Source organism: Schistocerca americana, chromosome 4, assembly GCF_021461395.2.
Source record: "Schistocerca americana isolate TAMUIC-IGC-003095 chromosome 4, iqSchAmer2.1, whole genome shotgun sequence".
NCBI lineage: Eukaryota > Metazoa > Arthropoda > Insecta > Orthoptera > Acrididae > Schistocerca > Schistocerca americana.
The window spans coordinates 229,547,697-229,569,636 of record NC_060122.1 but is presented as its reverse complement, the minus strand read 5'-3'; the positions used below and the strand labels follow the sequence as shown (position 1 = coordinate 229,569,636).

At 42.5% G+C, this 21,940-nt stretch overlaps 1 protein-coding gene and 1 pseudogene across 1 annotated transcript in view; both read left to right on the top strand.

The window, feature by feature from the left end:
• LOC124612875 (soluble guanylate cyclase 89Db-like) overlaps nucleotides 1-21,940 on the top strand; it is a 468,418-nt gene that overhangs the window by 379,723 nt on the left and 66,755 nt on the right. The gene's annotated exons all lie outside the window — the stretch shown is intronic.
• On the top strand, nucleotides 19,716-19,833 carry LOC124614579 (annotated as a pseudogene).

The window sequence follows — 21,940 nt, the reverse complement described above, 5'->3', positions numbered from 1 at the left end:
TTTTTTTCTCAAGCAGTACTCTACAGAAAAGATGATTTTCGTCCCACTTCAGCAGGTTCACTTCTTCGGATCATGGGAGCCACTTTTCTCACCCTGATATATCCAACAATCTTAATATACTTGGTAATGTACTGTTGCTTCTGCTTAGGTTGTTCACGTAGTCGTCTGTCATTAATTTTCGTGTTTTTGTTGTTCTTAAACATATTTACTGGATATTGTTGTTTTTAACTGATACATTACGGAAATAACCATTGTTCATTTCTTGGTTTTTTTCTAGAGGTAGCCATTTTAATCTGAATTTTTCCGAGTTTCATTAGACCTTATTACACGTCTAGCCCATTCTTATTTTAGTGATTCCTCGGATCAGTAGATCGCTGACTCCTGTTTTGTTCTCCATGTATTTCTCGCCCAGTTTCTTCGTTTTCAATTCAACATCCTTCTTTCCAGTGCCGTCTATGTGACTCCGCTACTTTATCCCTGTTTATGTGCGGTTGATTAAGTATGAGAGCCACAGGTAAGGGAACGTTGATACACGAATTGAAGGACATCCTTTTTATACACACCAACATGTCTCTATTCATAAGACACTTCGCGTTCCAAAATTTTTCCGTGTATCCGTTTCCAGTCACCGACTTTTGCTGAATGATTGGATTTCGTCAAGAAATATGTACTGTTGTGTATTTCAAGTTCTTCCATCATCATTTTTGTTTCTGTTATGTCAGTATGTAGATTATCTTGATTAGTCACTTCGTTGAGCTATTCTACCATCTTCTGCGCGATCTGTGAAGATTGCTACGTCGTCTGCAAATTTCTGACCGTTTAGAAATATTTTCAGTAGCCGCGTCCAGCAGTTTGCACGTATTTCTCGAAAATCATTTTTTAGCATCGCTAGCTGCTATGAAAATCGTTATTTTTACTAAGTTTTGACTGTTATTAATCATCATCAAGCACCTGATTACAGATATGAACAGATTTTTTTACAACTATTATATTACATATTTTTATGATCTTACGAAATCCACTGATGTGTTTACGTGTTTTCCAGCTACAGTATCTATAAAGAAACGTAAGAGGTGCTCTAGATAAGGCGTTTATCTCTGTAATTTACAAAAAAGAAGAAGAAAGGATTATTTATTTATTTAAGAAACGTTACTCTTTCTGCAGAGTTTACTTAGTTACTTTTGAGACAGTTACAGTGACGAGTTATTTTTAAACAGATTTCTTTCTGGCACGTAGCTGATGTATTTAAACCATCTGTATGAAATCAATTCAAATCAAATTTCTATGAACTTTATTTAGAGAGCTAGAAACCTTCAACGTTTTAGGAGTGGATGCGCTTGTTGTACGGAATCGAATGTAGATTTAACGTATCTTTCCTGTCACGGCCAATGCCGTGATTCACAGAGGAGTATTTCAATCGATCAAAATGGTTGTTTCAGCTTTCCTGCTAAAACCATTCAGTTTATTTAAGTAACTGAAAGAAACTTAAATCAGGATGACAGGACTACGAAAAAATTTCATTCACTTTTGAGAGTACAATTTATAGCAAATTCTGGGGCCACACTCTACAACTGTAAACACATTAGCATAAATAATGCAAGTTATTTTCAGTTCTCTACAACAGCGAGGAGTACTCGAGGAGAACCGCATATGCACTCCTAAAATACTTAACCTACTTGCATATTGTATTATTATACAAAACCACAATATGATTTCTTTTGTACTCTCGTCTGTGTATTCCCTTTGTTGGTCATATATAACGAATTAGAACAGCGCGGTCCGCCTCAGTAGCTGCGGTGCCTGCGTTCGATTCCCGGCCAGGTCGGAGATTTTTCTCTGCTTGGAGACTGGGTGTTTTGTTATCCTTGTCTTCGTATCGTCGTAACTGACGCGAAAAAAGCCTTCGTGGTGTCACATGACAAGTCAAAGCCCATATAACTTCGTACAAGGGCACAGTTTGACCCTAATGAATCTTCTGAATTGCCGTATCGTCTTTCCGCTGTCGAGATGGCTCTATGGGCACGTCCAGAATGCCAATATTTAAAACCAGAAGTGTTGGACTTGGCCTCGCCAATGTGGGTGTGAATCGCCTGGAAAAATGTATGATCTACAAGCACGTCGGACAGTTTGTATATTGCTAAGAGAAACATTACAGAGATCCAGAAAACACACAATCGGAACAAATGAGCAAGCAGTGAAGAGAGACGAACTGTAAATTCCTGGGTATGAACATCGACGAAAAACAACTTCCATGTGTATTGCTGCCAGACTGGCTCTACGAGATAGCACACATCGACAAAGAAGCTTCTGCATGACTAAATGTAAATAAGACGGCATGTTGACAAGTAATGCTGAATTGCTTATGTGAAAACTCTTAAAGCTTTTTTTAAATAAAACGAACGTTATTAAAATTCTACATCTTCATTCTTCGTATGTACGTTTAAGTCCTCTGCCGCTAGAAAGTTCTGTACTGTAGTGTGTAGCATGGCAGTGTGCAACAAAAGTATGTCGGTATGTGAGAAAAAGCGTGCTGTAAGCCAGTTTTCTGTTAGAAGAGTTCGTCCACACCAGATGCAACTTCTTCTTCCCTATGACAATGCCAGCCTACACAGAAGCCTTGTGACGTCTACAACAATCCGACGTCTTAGATTCACTGTCATCGATCGTCCTCCATACAGTTCCGATTTGACCCCATGCGATTTGCATCTGTTTCCATAACTTAAAAAACGTCTTTGACGACTTCACTTTAGTAGTGATGAAGCGTTGCAAGCAGAACTGAGGTTGTGGATCTGTCAACAAAGTTAAACATTCTATAATGACGGCATCAACAAACAGTTATCTCGGTGGGGGTACCTGTGTTTATAAATAAATATGTAGGCACGAAGAATAAAGAAGTAGAATGTTAATTTTGTTTTATTTAAAAGGCTTTAAGAGTTTTTATATACAAATTTTGCGTGCCCTCGTAAGAACGTGTCACACTGCAATCACCATTACTATTATGGTCCATGGGCTCTGCATAGACTGATAGTGTCAAAATATAAGGACGATACTGGCCCTTCGGCAACTACAAGTATCATACTCCGGTGCTTCAGAGGCGAATGTATTACATCGACTTCATGTTGCCGGTGATGTTACGTTTACAACTTCAACAACCTGACCGTGCGTGTGTGTCTGTGTGTGTGTGGGAGAGAGAGAGAGAGAGAGAGAGAGAGAGAGAGAGAGAGAGAGAGAGACAGAGAGAGAGAGAGAGAAGTACGAAAAGCGATAAAGCGATACTACGCGTAGGAGAAACTTCAGATAAGGAAAAAAAAATGTGTGCACCGGTGTAGAATGACAAGGAATCTACCAGAGAGCAGAAACTCAGAAGATAACGCAGCAGTTGGTCCTTAACATAAAGAACATTTTAAAAATGTCGTAGAAGATGGCGAAGAAGGGAGCAAATACACTTCCTAATGGGAAATGAATCACAGTCCAGTCACTTACTAAAAACACACCAATGCACCACAGACACGCGGAGCACAAACCCGACTGTTGGAGCGCCGGAACGTAAACAGAGTGATAATTGGGAATAGCAACGATGCAACTCGAGAAGGCCCCTTGCGTTGCCGGTAATCTAATGCCACAGAGCCTTAGGTTCAATACAAAGTGTTTAGTTCCGAAATAGCGAAAGCGATAAGAACTTTGGCTAGAGGACTACCTGTGATCTCACTGCAGTCATCCCAGATCCGTCACTGAGTCGAGAAGCCTACTGTGTTTAAAACGAACATCATTGATCTTCGTAGGCTCAAAATATTCCTTTGAATGCGTAAAAGAATAATTGAAAGTGAGAAGAGTAATGTCACGAGGTAGTGCGTTTTAGAAGAAAAATGATAACCAGAATTTCATCGAGTTCAGGCCTCAATGCGGACAACAGGCAACAGTTATTGGTATTTCCGTTCACGGGAAAAAGTGGGCTTCTGATGGATTTGTCGTCTGATATTAACACAGATGACGTGATTTCGTAATTCTTAGACGACCAAGTGATAAGTCTTTTAGTCACAGAGAATAATAGATATACAGTCCGCCCCGATTTAAGCCGGCTGGTGTGGCCGAGCGGTTCTAGGCGCTTCAGTCTGGAACCGCGCGACCGCTACGGTCGCAGGTTCGAATCCTGCCTCGGGCATGGATGTGTGTGATGTCCTTAGGTTAGTTAGGTTTAAGTAGTTCTAAGTTCTAGGGGACTGATGACCTCAGATGTTAAGTCCATAGTGCTCAGAGCCATTTCTGAACCCGATAGCTGAATGGTCAGCGTGACGGATTGCCGTCCTACTGGCCCGGGTTCGATTCCCGGCTGTGTCGGGGACTTTCTCCGCTCAGGGACTGGGTATTGTGTTGTCTTCATCATCATTTCATCCCCATCCGGCGCGCAGGTCGCCCAATGTGGCGTCGAATGTTATAAGACCTGCACCAAGGAGGCCGGACCTGCCCGCAAGGGTCCTCCCGGCCAATGACGCCAAACGCTCATTTCCATTTCCATAGATATACAGAGCAAAAACTGCGTCAACATGAAATGATTGAACACGCTCCACTGAACAGATGGAAACCCACCACATCGGAGGAAATTACAAAGTTTATAGGACTGATGCTTTTGATGGGTCTAGTACAGACATCGATCGTTAGACGTTGCAAGATGTCCCGTAATCATTTTGATGATGTTTGGTTTGGGGGGCGCCAACTGCGCGATGATTAGCGACCGTACAAAGTCCCAATTTTTACACAGTCCAGTTTTTTTACACTGTCCACTCTAACCACAGTCACAAATGATGATGATGAAATGATTAGGACAACAAAAAGACCCATTCCCCGGGCAGAGAAAATCCCCAACTCAGCCTTGAATCGAACCAGGGTATCCGTGATCCAGAGGTAGGAGCGCTAGCCACTATACCACGAGCTGCAGATCCGCAAGCGTTTTGAATTACTGTTAGCAAACTTGCTTTTCTCAAGTAACAAAACGATAGACGAGGGCAGGGCCTTGTAAAAGTTCTACCACTCCTAAAAATAGTGACAAACAATTATCAGTCTTTTGGTCAAGAGAAGAAACTGTATTCGACGAGACAGTGCTTTCTAGGACGGGACGACTAGATTCAGGCAATACATATCTACGAAATCGTATAAGTATTCTATAAAACTTCTCAAACTGTGCTTAACCAAATGGTATATATGGTCTGCAGAAGCATATTCTGGACGAGATACCAGCGGAAGAAAGCAAGCTGACATAGCCGCAAATGTCTGCATCGAACTCGCAGCTAAATTACTAAATGAAGGGCCAACTTTGTTTTTTAACAACTTTTACACGAGCTATGAATTAGCAGTCAAACGTCTAAAATTCAAAACGCTTGTCGTTGGAAATGCACGGTACAACAAAAAAAATTATGCCATGTTTTGTAATGTCGTACCCATTGAAGAGAGGTCAAATGATAGCACGTGAGGATGGAAACGGTATTGCATCGCTAAAATGGAGGGACGTTCGCGATGTTAGGTGTTATCAACAAAACATGCACCTATTATGACATCAGGCTCGGATTCTATGCACCGCGATCGTCCTCCTAAACAGAAATCTTTGGCGATACTGGGATATAATAATGAAAGAACTGATATCGACAAAAGCGACCAGACGGTGTCATATGCCACAAGGATGCGGAAGGGTACCAATTGCTATCAGAAATGAGCTGTACATCTGATTTTAGGAACAAATAAATGCTCACACCGCGTACCAGAGGGCCATAAATACAAAAACAGAAATAAGAAAATTTCGGGAACGTCTCGTTACCGATTGATTCTCCGCGGAAAATGCTACGCCCGACAGTAATAGAAATAAAACAAGGAACGTGTCCCAACACTTAGAGATTCATGAAAAAAAAAACAAGAATCAGCAGGGCAAACCTATACAAAGGATGTGCGCCCTATGTTACCGGAAGAAGAGACAAACTGCCGAAAGCCAAGAAGCGAAGACAAATGTAAAGGAAAGCTACGACCTATTGTTCCAATAGCCCAAAGTCAGCTCAAATATGTTAAGCATGATTTAACGAACACCATGCGACATATTATTATGTAAAATCCTAAATATAAATGAATAAAGCCTATGAAATTACGTGTACATTGTTTGTATGTTTATGTCGTGTATCCTATAACTATATTTCAGTGCTTATTCCTTCAAAATCCTTTGAAAATTCCAACTGCAAATTATATCAGCTTGAACAAGGAGAGTGTCACCCATATGTGGGTGACGGGGCCCCCACGGAAGCTTACCCGTAACCCAGATATTAGTGAGGCGTCGAAGGAGGTATTAATTTTCTGCCATACGTTTTAAGCTCTGTGATATCGTCACCGCCTTCCGCATCCCTTAAATTTTCAATAAACATAAATGATTAAAGAAAAGTAAATATAATACAGTATAAATGTACTACAATGACAATTATTTTGTGTGTGTGTGTGTGTGTGTGTGTGTGTGTGTGTGTGTGTGTGTGTACGCATGTGCGTGTGTGTGTGTTTCGTGAAAAGCATCAATCACTCTCAAAGGCAGTGATGTGCAAGCCATCCCATTACAGTCCTATGCAAATGAAATATTTAACGGCCATTAGAAGATTTGTAACACTGATTCGTAATAATACATCCAAAGAAGTCAAACATCACACTTTCATATGGTTAACGCAAAGGACAAAACGGGCCTTCTTATCTCAGTAGATAGGATCTTTTAGCACGGCGGTTACGCACTTTCAGGAGAGACAGATTAGGCCTAGACGACAGAAAATCACATAGCAATGCATTACTAGAAACGCTTTCCTGCCGCGGTAGTGACGGCACAAAACACAAGAATGGAAGGTCACGAACAGGATGAGAAATATGTTTGTTACGCTTAGTATCGTAGAAACCAGGAAATAATGACAAGTTTCGAAATTACGAACCCGGCCTGTGGTGGAGGCGTAGTATCTCCAACGCACGGGAAATGTCATAATACGTGATACTAAACTTTTGCATATGAATAAGCAGAAGTATAACAGCACGCGGAAGGATACAAAATACGACTTGACCCGCCTGAAATGGCAAGTCAGAATTCAGCACAGTAAATAATTTGAACGTTCTTACCGACAGTCTTGCACGTTATACAAATTATCTAAAACAATGGCTCTCCAAGCAAAGTAACTTCATCAGAACAGTTCGCTCTTTCAAATATGGCCCCAGAACCAGACACATCTTAACATTTCAATGTACTAAACAGCGACTTTTTCCAGTGCAGTGCTATAATATTGAGAAGAAGAACGAGAATGAAAGGCCGATTTCCTTTCGAACAAGCGACCATCTGGCACTGCCAAGACACGGAACTGGCTGATGACCAACGAGTCATCAAACATTCAAAAGCAGTGATTAAACAAAGAGCAAACCACCAGAACTGACATATACTGAACGCTGGCTAAGTTAATATCTCAGCGATGATTGTAAAATAAGTATTATAGATCTTGAAAACAGGTGGATTAGGCGGTGAAAGAAAGGAGCCAACAACAGGCAGCTTTCAAGAGTTTTTGTGCGTGTTCTAGCATAGCTGCCGAACACTCTGGGTAATTTCAACCAAACTAACATCTGGCCACTCAAAATAATCGAATACGAACGCTATTACCGTCTAATTCGAAGTTTTTGTGGTTTATTCCTGTACCTGAAGGAAAACTAAAAATATAGTGTATCGTCGATTTTTTGTTAATGTTACAGTGAATTTTTAAACGGGTTTACTGTACAAGCGTATACGGTATATTACTTTTAAAATCATGTTAATAAACCAAATGTGTTTTCACTTTGTAAACACATTTCATCCTCTTTTCGCAAAATAAATGATTAGGATAAATAAGTAACCGAGCAATAGCGGTATCAGCTGTTGTGTAATAAAAGACAACTTTTTAATCATATCATATGCATTTCGAGGGATAGGAGATCATTGTCTGCATCTGTAGCATACACGAATACAAATACTGCATATTTGCTGTGTAATAGCAACTAAATTGATTGTGTAACTGTTTAACGTACAGGCTATGCAAAGCGTGCTGATAGGTTATAGAGCTCGAAGTACATGTTTTTCGAAACATAACAATAATTATTATTAGTAGGAAATGTGCAGAATGAAACAATATTTCTATATTTACATTAACTCACAATCGATATTGTTTGCAGTACATTGAGTTGCGAGTCGAGAAATTCTTACTCCGATCGCACATCTCATATTTCCTAAGAACATCTTTTGTTTAAAACATATTACGATATGAAAAACTTTATCATACATTTAAAAACGGTAATGTCTGACACTGCCGGCCGGGGTGGCCGAGCGGTTCTAGGCGCTACAGTCTGGAACCGCGCGACCGCTACGGTTGCAGGTTCGAATCCTGCCTCGGGCATGGATGTGTGTGACGTTCTTAGGTTAGTTAGGTTTATGTAGTTCTACGTTCTAGGGGACTAATGACCTCAGAAGTTAAGTCCCATAGTGCTCAGAGCCATTTGAACCATTTTGTCTGACACTAGAGCAACCCGATTCTCACATAACAGTACTTCTTGCGGCCTTATTTCAGACAACAGTACCATAAATGCCAAACTCTTTGAACTGAGTAGTAGATTTCGGCCATACAAATTTAAAATTAGGTTTATAGTATCATTCAGTAGAAACAGTACGCCGTACTCAAAGTTTACTAGTACATATCGTATCTTGAATCCGATGTCTGTTCACTAGTATACTAGTACATTATTAGAAGGGCACACACTTCATTGCATCACGAGAGCTGTGAGAACGAATAACGAGTTGCACGAACGACAGATTTATCGCCATGTAAAGCGATTTTAAAAGTTACTGGTTTCGCGTTTCCTACGCTGTGCTCCGGAATTTATAGCGTAATAAATTTTACTGCTCGCCATAGAACCAGCAGGTAATGAAATCCGAGAATGGAGCTGCAGCCACGAACATCGCTCGCTTCCGGAAATGCTTCACGTGTCTCTAGCCAGCTCTGCTTACTGTTGCCTCTCCTCTTAAGCTAAATGCAGAACACTCATTCCCTTAACTCTAAATTGCACTGAAGTTTTGATATCTTGCTCTTGTTTTCGCTCTTTCTCATTAACGTTCAGGACCAGCGAGAGAGACGAAACTACAACGCATGTTATCCTTAGGGCAAAACTAGTCATTAACTGGAACAATTATAGTTCAGAACACAAAAAAGCTTGTAAAAACAATTACTATACTATTTTTAATTTAACTGTTTAGAAGATGGGCTCTCTACACATTCAGCCTGATGCTCACTAACAAGAAAATGGGTCCGATGAACAATATAAACTAAAATAAATACGAACTAAAATAAGATTCCTTTTTTTGCAAAATGACTGAAGAATCACTCTCATATTTTTTGTAAATTGTATTTCGCAGTGGCGATTGTTTTACGCATGTCTATTTCGTTGAATAAAGGTTATTTAACGATGCTAGAAGTTAAAAATAAATAAAAAATCGACAGTTGTTCTCTCGAGAAAGATGCTTACAGACACAGTTCGAGTTCAAATCGACAAGTCTAAGATAGGAAGCACAACACTCAATTTAAGCCACAAGAATGTTTCTCTACACCATTTGTAATCGAAACAGGAATTGGGCTAGCGATAGGCAAAAATAATGAATGATACTAAGAAACTGCTTAACACTTTAAGTATTGGTACTAAGGAGAATGTTACGGGATAGACTGTTTAGCTTTTACAAATGATACACAATAATGACAGAAAATTCTGAAACAGTAACAGAACAAATTATTGTACTGAAAGAAGTAGTAGGAAAAACTGGCTTCCAAATATTTCTTGAAAACCGTTTGTCAAATATTAAGGACGAAACGATCCAGTTAAACACCAGGTATGCAACATTACAACGTTTGAACTGCTTTAATGTCGGGAAGAATGGAACTCAGCCACTAGGGTAGCCGCAGAAGCCTTGAGAGTAAGAGCCAGAAAAATAGAAATATCTTTCCAATTCACACAAAATATTTAATATATAAAATACTTTTCTACAATTAAGGGTTCATAATCACAATAGCCAGTTTGTCTACGATTAAGCACTGAGTGTATTATCATTTCTGACAGACATTTATCAGTGGGATTATAACGAAAAAAGGAAAAGATTTTTAACAATATACAGAGCATAAATTATAAAAATGGATCTATTAACGTAAAACAATATCCTTCACCAGAAACCGAAAGCAAGATTTCACTGCTACGTAAACGTAATGAAAGATCGAAAACTGAATACACACATGTAGAGACACACAGCACCGAAATACATTCAGAAGATCTACAGTAACATTTGAGACTTTCCGAGACGTGAAGCGGGCAACTGGCTCCATGTGGTCTGATAAACAGCTAGCAGGAAACACTGAGGTGGCTATAAGAAGACCAAGATATAATTGCTTTACCCACCGCGAAGGCTACGCAACAGTTGTGATATTACTCAGCGACTACAATAATTATTCTGCTTGCGGAGAGAACTTCTTGTCGCTCACACCTATAAAATTAGCAATATATATATGGGGCCTCTGGCTTAATTCATTTTTATTTTTTATGTCACATGATCTAAGTCAGTGCCCCATCCGTGAGGCCACAAGCCACACCCCCTTTTCTATGATGATTACGGCACAAGCAATGACTTATTTATGACGTCAGTCAAATCCCAAAAAGCCACACTTCATCTTTTGGAACGGTGGTGGCCATTACAACAATCGTGAAGTCAAAAAATTTACATATATCACTCATTTTTCACCCTACTCACTATACTTTTTACACTTCACAACACATAAAATTCTAAATAAACCATATTCATGCACCACTGCTCGCTCGCAAGATATTTTTTATTATGGAAAATTTGAGAAAAAAACTTGGTCCACCACCTACAGCACTCTCGCACCATATCGTCCAGCTGACGCGTGTGACTTCCGTGACAATGCATTGTAGAGACGTTCAAGTTCAAATGTGGTACTTATTTGTAGTAGTGATTATGGAATTATTTGAATGAAAGCTGTTATACAACAGCCAGTGAACGAGTGTCATCCACTTAGATTGCATAGGTTGGCACTAGTTCCAATGAGGACGACTTCGTACAGTCAATGACAAATATCGATCAATAACCACACAGAACAAATGAACACCTTTTCAAACAAATAAAAAGAAATATATTACAATACACTATTTCAAATTAGCACAGTTGTTAACCATTATCTGAATTTTGAAGGAATAAGCTTTGGTGGACTGTGTTTTGACATGCACTTGTTTTTGTTTTGTTACCCTGATAGGCTTGGGAACGGCGGAGGACCTTTTCGTTTTACATACGCAGTAGTTTCATCATTCAGAGGATTGGCAGCTTCATTTCATTTTATTATAGCTTATTAGTAATGCTTGTAGTTTGCTGACATGTAACTGGTTTTTGTTTATGAGTTATGCGTTGTTCACAAGTACTAAAATCCCGAATGTTGTGTCTATGGAAACATAACTTAATTTTGAATTTTTCGTCATATAGGTATTGTACTTTGTTTTATTTTTCAGAGATGATATCAGTTTAAGATTTACCTCAATTTTATGTCTTTGCGTTTAATGTCCATTTATAACACATTATTTCATCCTTTTGATATTGGCAAGAACAACCAATTAGCGTGCCTCTAGGAAAAACACAGCAATGTTGCCGAAGAATGTATTCGTACATATTGAAAATAAATCGATGGTTCATCAGCTGTCATTATCACGTCATTATTGTTAACTTCTGACAGATGTGCGTATCGATATTTTGTATTGATATTGTACTAAACGTAACGTCCGTTTGTGAAATAGCGATAAACTGTGTAGTTTTTAAGATTCGTTTTCTAAACTAAAGGAAAACATCAAGTAAAAGCTCCAGTCGTTTCAGCAACGGTTGGAAAATTTTCTAACAAGCTCATACCGTCCGTTCGACAACAGACATTCCTTCACTTTCGAGAGCCTTTGCAGTCTGCCTCTCATGTACTACAGTAGTCCTAGAACAGCTATAGAACAATTTTCGTGCATCTTCGAAGAATAATAGTTATTAAGAAAAAACATAGGGATTTTAAATTAATTATTCTGTTTGTAGTTTCAGTTCCAACCTCCTATAAAAATTTTCATTACTTCCGTTCATATTATAATTCTCTTTAATTACCTATTATATCACTCACACCTCATTTTATGGATATTTGTATGCCATTTAGTGGCAGTTTTACAGGTTTTTCGTCCATAAAAAAGCTGGCTATGTTGTTGCAGGTTCCTTGTCATGCTGGAAAGCTAAATGAGCCCTCACTAGCGGCAGTTAACTTCCCCCGCCCTCTCCCACGTCCCCCGTAGATGGCTCAGTCAGCGAAAAAAAAAATGAAAAGCTTATCTCAAGTGTCACAATGTTATTTTCCTCAAATGAAACATTTTCCACATCTAAATTGTTCTACGATGTTTGTCAAGTGTTACGATGGTCTTCATCCCTAAAGTCCATAAAGGATATTGTCATTTTAGTCTGAGGAATTGTTATTGGTGGTTAACAGAATAAACTGTCATCATCTGGCCGGCCGCAGTGGCCGAGCGTTCTAGGCGCTTCAGACCGGAACCACGTGGCTGCTATGGTCGCAGGTTCGAATCCTGCCTCGGGCATGGGTGTGTGTGATGTCCTTAGGTTAGTTGGGTTTAAGTAGTTTTAAGTCTAGGGAACTGATGACCTCAGAGGTTAAGTCCCATAGTGCCTACAGCCATATTTTTGTCATCATCTGGTGGTTTTACAAGTTTCCAGTAATGTTCACGTTAGTAAGCACCATTTAAAAGAAGAGGGGGAGGGGATGAAGATAACCCATCATGTTCAACAGTAGATACCGTAATCTATGTTATAAATAGCTTCACAATGCTTTTTATTTGCATTTGATGCAAACGAATTAGAGATTAATTACAAAACTAATGCTGGAATACCTTTCAGTCGGAACTATCGTGTCAAGGATGTCTAAAACGTTCACAATTTCCTATAATCAACTGTAAATGACAGAGAAATCTAATCAAATTATGCAATTCAAAACACACACACACACACACACACACACAACCATGGCCAAAAGACAAATGAACTGATGAAGCACGGTGTAAGGAAGATGTAAAGAAGAGTTTCGATGAAATTTTTTTGATACAAAGTCTCACTTAAACTTCATGTTTTCGTAATACACATGGGGAACTACATTGTATTTATTTTTTTACTTATCTACCTTTTTTCATGTGAAGATCAGCCCGCACTGGTATAGGTATTGTCAAGGTCGTACAGTGCAAATCATTAGCTCAAAACATACGAGATGCATAATACATAACATGCTTTATGAGGACAGGACGGCTGTGACCATGGTTTAAGAAATTCACGTAAAACCCAAATCATGATGGCCAGACAGCGCACTCCATCCTCCCGAATATGAGATCGGTGCCTTAACAGCTGCACTGTCTCATTCCGTTGGTCCTTATTGTATAATGTTCCTTGATACACACGGCACGTTTCAGGTAACGTAGAATACAAAACATGGTTTCGTTGATCGCCAAACACTGTAAGGACTCCCGGACTGTGAAAATGCTGCTGTGCCCCTTGCAGCGTTCCAGTCTGCCCAGAAAGCTGACCGTGGCCACTTTTATTCAACTGTACTCCACAATCAACTTGAAAACTGAGTCAGGCACGTTCTTGATGGTTGGTTGCAGCAACAGCAGGCTCGTCAATAACGTCCACCTGGATAGACGCTTTCCTCTTTCGGGTGCCACAGCAAGCTCCCTTGTCTTTTCGACCTTCAGTATCATCTTCTTTAAACCATTTAATGACATCGGGGCTCTCCCCAAACCTTGCAGCTGCCGATGCTCTCTCAATACAGTACTGTAATTGCTGCCGTTCACACTGAACAGTTTCAGTAACTGCCCTCGGTCTCTCTTCTCGACTGCCATTCTGTTCACTCACATTATTGCTTGTCAATCGACAGCAAGGATGTCATACCGCTCATATAAACCATACACGGCGCCAGAAAATTCGCACTTTTTTTCAGCGTCAACCGGTTCCTAATTAAGACATTAGCATATCTACGAAATTTCACTGCCATACGATAATTACAGCACACATTCGACCTTCATGAGTACCCGAACTTATAACCACCCAGTATTACTAACACTTTACCACCAATAGATGTGCGAATATCTCTAACTTTTGAACCTCGTTTTTCACGTAAGACAGAAACCATTCGTCCGATGTTCCTCTTATGCTTAGCACTTCTAGCTTGTATTTTAAGGTCAAAAGTGTCAAAAGCAGTGGAAAAGTCTAAGAATATGCCTGTATAATAGTCACCCACGTCAGGAGCTTCAAGTTCCACTTTTGAGAACTCCGTAATGGCCGATATTCTTCTTCCCCATCGGAAACCAAAGTGTGCTTCGATAAAAAGGTTGTATTTACTAATATAAGTCTTTCATGATTGCTTCAATTATTATTGAGAATAAAGACAACAATAAAACTGGCTTGTAGTTGTCAGTGCTTTCCGCCTTACCTTTCTTTAGTAAGGGCAAGACTCGTGAGTGCTTTAAATACTCTGGAAAAATATGTAAACTAAAGAATGTTTTTTAATGGGGCTCGTAAGTTATCTACGCCCACCATTACGTAAAACGGAGACAGGAGCTTCATCAAAGCTTGCTGACCCGTTGTTTGTAATTGTTGTATTGTCTTACTGACTTCAGGCTTTGTGTGGGAAGCATCATTGTGCTTGCTGTGCAAGTCATTGTGGCTTCTACACTAAGGCCGCATCGAACCATCAGGAGGGCGCTGAATCAAAACAAAAAAGAAATAAGGCGTAATACTGAAACACTGCTCATGCGAGTGCCTTCTGAGAATATGACTGTGTGTGAAGACGATCAGACAGAAGATGATGGAGATATGCATCCAGACTCAACATGAGAACATCTATTTTGTTTGTGTATTAAATTCATCGAAGCAACAGGCTGAGCCTTTAGTTTTACCATTAAGAGGATGGAATCTCTTCTTCGCAATACGAAAGTGAGTGTTTCTCATGAATGCCTTGCTTTTTTTTAAAATACACTCCTGGAAATGGAAAAAAGAACACATTGACACCGGTGTGTCAGACCCACCATACTTGCTCCGGACACTGCGAGAGGGCTGTACAAGCAATGATCACACGCACGGCACAGCGGACACACCAGGAACCGCGGTGTTGGCCGTCGAATGGCGCTAGCTGCACAGCATTTGTGCACCGCCGCCGTCAGTGTCAGCCAGTTTGCCGTGGCATACGGAGCAACATCGCAGTCTTTAACACTGGTAGCATGCCGCGACAGCGTGGACGTGAACCGTATGTGCAAATGACGGACTTTGAGCGAGGGCGTATAGTGGGCATGCGGGAGGCCGGGTGGACGTACCGCCGAATTGCTCAACACGTGGGGCGTGAGGTCTCCACAGTACATCGATGTTGTCGCCAGTGGTCGGCGGAAGGTGCACGTGCCCGTCGACCTGGGACCGGACCGCAGCGACGCACGGATGCACGCCAAGACCGTAGGATCCTACGCAGTGCCGTAGGGGACCGCACCGCCACTTCCCAGCAAATTAGGGACACTGTTGCTCCTGGGGTATCGGCGAGGACCATTCACAACCGTCTCCATGAAGCTGGGCTACGGTCCCGCACACCGTTAGGCCGTCTTCCGCTCACGCCCCAACATCGTGCAGCCCGCCTCCAGTGGTGTCGCGACAGGCGTGAATGGAGGGACGAATGGAGACGTGTCGTCTTCAGCGATGAGAGTCGCTTCTGCCTTGGTGCCAATGATGGTCGTATGCGTGTTTGGCGCCGTGCAGGTGAGCGCCACAATCAGGACTGCATACGACCGAGGCACACAGGGCCAACACCCGGCATCATGGTGTGGGGAGCGATCTCCTACACTGGCCGTACACCACTGGTGATCGTCGAGGGGACACTGAATAGTGCACGGTACATCCAAACCGTCATCGAACCCATCGTTCTACCATTCCTAGACCGGCAAGGGAACTTGCTGTTCCAACAGGACAATGCACGTCCGCATGTATCCCGTGCCACCCAACGTGCTCTAGAAGGTGTAAGTCAACTACCCTGGCCAGCAAGATCTCCGAATCTGTCCCCCATTGAGCATGTTTGGGACTGGATGAAGCGTCGTCTCACGCGGTCTGCACGTCCAGCACGAACGCTGGTCCAACTGAGGCGCCAGGTGGAAATGGCATGGCAAGCCGTTCCACAGGACTACATCCAGCATCTGTACGATCGTCTCCATGGGAGAATAGCAGCCTGCATTGCTGCGAAAGGTGGATATACACTGTACTAGTGCCGACATTGTGCATGCTCTGTTGCCTGTGTCTATGTGCCTGTGGTTCTGTCAGTGTGATCATGTGATGTATCTGACCCCAGGAATGTGTCAATAAAGTTTCCCCTTCCTGGGACAATGAATTCACGGTGTTCTTATTTCAATTTCCAGGAGTGTATTTCTCGAAGAATGGTAACATGGATTTTGGTAATGATATTAAGTTCGTTATACAGACTCTTGACAATTGTTCATAGGTTTCAGAAAAGTTCCTACAGCAAAATATCACTGCAAATCGGCAAAGAAATACGAGTGACCTTCAATAAGGAATGCAACAAATTTTTTCTCGGTCAATTTCAGTTGAAAAAAAAAATGTCAGATTTTTTGTGGAACATCGTGAGATTTCCGCTTCGGCCCCTACAGTTTCATGAAGTTCCGATACGTGGCGGCACTGTACGTAAAGCACTCCGTCTTCAGGCCACGAGTGGCCTTCCGGGACCATCCGACCGCCGTGTCATCCTCAGTGGAGGATGTGGATAGGAGGGGCGTGGGGTCAGCTCACCGCTCTCCCGGTCGTAAGATGGTATTCTTGACCGAAGCCGCTACTATTCGGTCGAGTAGCTCCTCAATTGGCACCACGAGGCTGGGTGCACCCCGAAAAATGCAACAGCGCATGGCAGCCTGGATGGTCACCGATCCAAGCACCGACCACGCCCGACAGCGCTTAACTTCGGTGATCTCACAGGAACCGGTGTAACCACTGCGGCAAGACCGTTGCCGGCGGCGCTATACGTAGCATTCAAAATGGCGACTGTAAGGGAGATGCGTTTCGAGGAGAGAGCTGTCATTGAGTTTCTTTTGACAGAAAACAAGAGCACGCAGATATTAATAGGCGCTTGCAGGATGTCTACGTAGACCTGGCAGTGAACAAAAGCACGGTGAGTCGTTCGGCGAACAGTCAGCCATCACCGCAAGAAGATCACGCAAACCTGTCTGATCTCCCGCGTTCCGGCCGGCCGCACGCAGCTGTGATCCCTCAGTGTTGAAACATGCGGACACTCTCATTCAAGGTGACCTCGCAGCACAACTGGACGTCTCTGTTGGTAGCGCTGTCACACTTGTCCACCAGCTGGAGTACCTAAAGTGTGTGCCCACTGGATTCCTCACCACTTGACAGAGGAGCATAATGAGCAGCGAATGGCCATCTGTGCGAAATTACTTGCGCTTTTCGAGGATGATGCTAACAGTTTTCTATCGAGCTTCATTACAGGCGATGAAAGATAGGTTCATCACTGCGAACCAGAAACAAAACGAACAGTCCATGGAGTGACGTCACAACACTTCTCCTCCGCAGAAAAAGTTCAAAGCCGCACCATCAGGCGGTCTTCTGGGCCTCTGAAGGGGTTATTGTTTGATGTCCTCCCTCGAGGTGCAACGATCAACTCTGAAGTGCATTGCGCTACCCTCAGGAAATTGAAGAACGACTTCAATGCGTCCGTCACCACAAAAATAAAACACGAACTTCTCATTCTCCTTGACAACGCAAGGCCTCACACAAGTCTGCCCACCCGAGAGGAGCTGACAAATTTTCATTGGACTATTCTTCCTAGTCCACCCTACAGCTGGGATCGTGCACCTTCCACCTGTTTGGTCCAACGAAGGATACACTCCGCTGTAAGCATTGCGTAGATTATGAATTTATTGATGCAGCAAGTTGTTGACTCCGACGTCGACAAGTAGAGTGGTACCATGCGGGCATACTGGCCCTCCCAGGAAGGTGGCATATGTTGAAAGACAAAGTTTTGTGGCCAAAAGTATGGGCAAAGTGTTATACCGAAGCCAAGGTAGCCCCTGGGGGCAGGCAACCCATATTACACCACGGAGGACAAAGTTATCTACATCCAAGGGGTACCACAAGCGCCATGGTAAACACCAGCTATTTACATACAAGATAATGGAAATAGACATTCCGAGCACTACTTCCTGCAGGGAGAGCTCGAGCCACGGCTTGCAGGAAGTATCACTACGCCAAAACCTGATTGGCTGGAGACAGCTGTTTAGGGGCTAGAACCAACCCCGAAGTTCAGTTCACTCCAGATGCCGATCTCGTGTACTTCGACCGTTGAAGATTCATCTCAGAATTGGACTGTTACTAGTGTGTGTGTGTTACCACGAACCTTTGTGGAAAATTAGAAGTGAACTTTTATTTGCCTCAATTAGGAGAGTTTTACTGGCATCGTTATTGTTACATATCGTTTGTTGTTCAGTCATCAAACTTGTAAACATATATCAATAAAAGTTGTGTTTGTGAAAAATTTCGAATTGTCAGTCACAACATAATGTGGTGTACTTGAATCCTGAATAATACCAACGTGCTATCAGAAAAGAATATTTTACATCGCTTATTGAACGCTCTTCGTATTTGTAGGTATGATTCTTAACTATATTTCACTCTGTTAGTATTGTCTGTGATCTCCTTTGTGTACTAACAATTTTTTAAGTCTTGTTGACAGAGAATGTCCTTTTGTCAGATTATTATTGCGTCTTCCCAAAATTGCGTCACGCGTCTAGGAATGATAGATCACGTCGTGAGGAACAACTTTTTCTATAGGCGAAGTGTTCGCCAACGCTTCCCGGCGACTTCGGACATCTTTGATAATTGAACATGCCCTGAGAAGCGTCAGGGCGTAGCTTCTCTGCTGCTTTCGTAAGCAGTTTGTGTTGCCTACAAGCATCGACCTGCCTCCACGTTAAAGACGGTAGGCCGAGCTTCTAAAATATCTTTCTCCGCTAAGACACACACATTCTCAATGTTTTCTTGTCGAATGTCACTCTATCAATTTACTGGAGCAGGTAGCACGCAGATGCGGCAAACCTGGTTAGCGGACCCCGCTAGTTCGGCGAAATCTCATCGTCCCTGGGCTGGCTAATTCTATAAAACGACGCCTCGTACTGCTAGGAAGCATGAGCGAACACTTCTCTAACAAACGTTCTTCCCCATAACTTTTCTGCCTCCAGACGTTTTTCGCAAGATTTTTAAACATTCTGTAAAATAAATAGCCTATCGTAAACATTAAAACATCCCTTTATAATACGAAAACGGATGCCGGTTCAGAAATTCTTAAATTAGGTATGGATTTAGGTTCAAATGGCTCTGAGCACTATGGGCCTCAACTTCGGAGGTCGTCAGTCCCCTAGAACTTAGAACTACTTAAATCTAACCAACCTAAGGACGTCACACACACCCATGCCCGAGGCAGGGTTCGAACCTGCGACCGTAGCGGTCTCGCGGTTCCAGACTGTAGCGCCTAGAACCGCACGGCCATTCGGGCCGGCATGGATTTAGGGCCAACGGCCTTGCCGCAGTGGTAACACCAGTTCCCGTCAGATCACCGAAGTTATGCGCCGTCGGGCTGGGCTAGCACTTGGATGGGTGACCATCCGGTCTGCCGAGCGCTGTTGGCAAGCGGGGTGCACTCAGCCCTTGTGAGGCAAACTGAGGAGCTACTTGATTCAGAAGTATCGGCTCCGGTCTCGGAAACCGCCATACAGTCGGGCGAGCGGTGCGCTGTCCACATGCCCTTCCATATCCGCATCCAGTGAAACCTGTGGTCTGAAGATGACACGGCGGCCGGTCGGTACCGTTGGGCCTTCCAAGGCCTGTTCGGACGGAGTTAAGTTATGGATTTAGGAGGGAATTATCTTAAGAAAAAGTGTGTATTGTTGTTGTAACTATAAAAAAGATATTTTTGTTGACCAGCGTCGTTAGTAACAAATGGTTCAAATGGCTCTGAGCACTATGGGACTTAACATCTTTGGTCATCAGTCCCCTAGAACTTAGAACTACTTAAACCTAACTAACCTAAGGACAACACACAACACCCAGTCATCACGAGGCAGAGAAAATCCCTGACCCCGCCGTTAGTAACATCTCAGGTCCCACGTACGTGCTGGCGAAATATCTGAAGCAATTACCATGTCAAGCAATGTGAATATCACATTCGCAACCACCAATTTCGTGTATTATCTCGAAGAAATGCGATTTCAGGACACGAATATCACGATTAGTCTTGATGTGGTTTCTCACTTCACCACAATACCGCTTAAAGAATTGTTGGAATTAAGTTCGAGACGGGTTTTACGGAGCTCTTTAGGCACGTCCTCTAGTCCACTTATTTTGTCTCCGACAGGAAACATTATGAACAAATAAAAGGTGTGGCCTTGGGCAGATTGTTATTTTCAGTAGTTGGCAACTTACACACGTAGTATTTCGAGGCCAGAGCACTAGAATCTGCCAAACAGAGACCAACATGTTTCTTTCGGTATGTTGGTCACACATTTGTAGTTTGGCCACGTGGAATGGTCGAACTTCATGAATTCCTGCAGCATCTCAACTCGATGCATGTTAGTATAAAATTCACGATGGAAACAGAACGAGTTTGTGGTCAAGAAAAGTGCGGATGAATCACTGGGACACGGTATCTGCAGGTATTCCGCCCATATTCTCTAACCGCATTCCACAAGCTATCATCACTACATCACAGAGAAGTTCCGTGCTTAGAACACTGCTACACAGAGCACTTACTCCGTCACAGAAAGCAAGCCTCGTCGACCAACTGACACATCTGGGGGAGGTTTTCAAAAAAGAATGGATACGCAGAACGATTGATCGGTTGCGCCCTGCAAACCAAATCGACACCACCTGCAGAGGGAACCGGAAGCAATAATGAAGAAACCAGACAGGCATACCTTCCATACGATGGTGTCATTTCCAGGAAGATCGGAATAGTGCTTCGAAAAAGTTTCTAGTGTGTATCGGTGCCTCCGCCGAAATTAAAACTACTGTATTGCGTGAAATATAATGCAGAACTCCGAAAAAGGGTTCTGAACAACACATCGTGGGAACGTGGCACGTCGGATGTTCGACAGGTTATGATAACTATTCAACGGGTGTGTAATGATCACAAGCGTTGTATCCTCCTGGTGCAGCCAAGTAAATCAGTTGTCAGCGAATGCTGTCTCGCCTTTAAGCACGAAATGAAATTCAGTGATACCAGCATCGCGGTGTAGGCGACGAATTTCTGGAACAGTGTAATAAAAGCAGGAAATCGAGATAATAGAAATAACCTGCGCAGGGAGTTTAGCTTAATTAAAGTCTAGCTGAAGTTCGCTGAAATCAAAAAACATGTCAGTTCTCTCTCTCTCTCTCTCTCTCTCTCTCTCTCACACACACACACACACACACACACACACACACACACACATACACTGATAAACGCCTACTAACTCTCTCTTTCTCCCTCTGCCACAGATGAGTGCCTATTAACACGTTTTTCCTCGCATGTAACGTCCTTACGTTGCCTTCTTGTCGTTTTTTAATTCATTGACTGTTTTATTGTCTCGGGCCGCCGGGGAAAAGTCGCTAGGGTGGCATGCTAAGTGTATCGTTCGTAACATGGTTGGAGTCCAAACACTGATCAATGAAAATTGCACTCGACGTCTGACGAAGACCACTAAGGACGTTGCCGAAACATCGTGTAAATAGAAAATGACAGTTCAGCTGAAAACACAA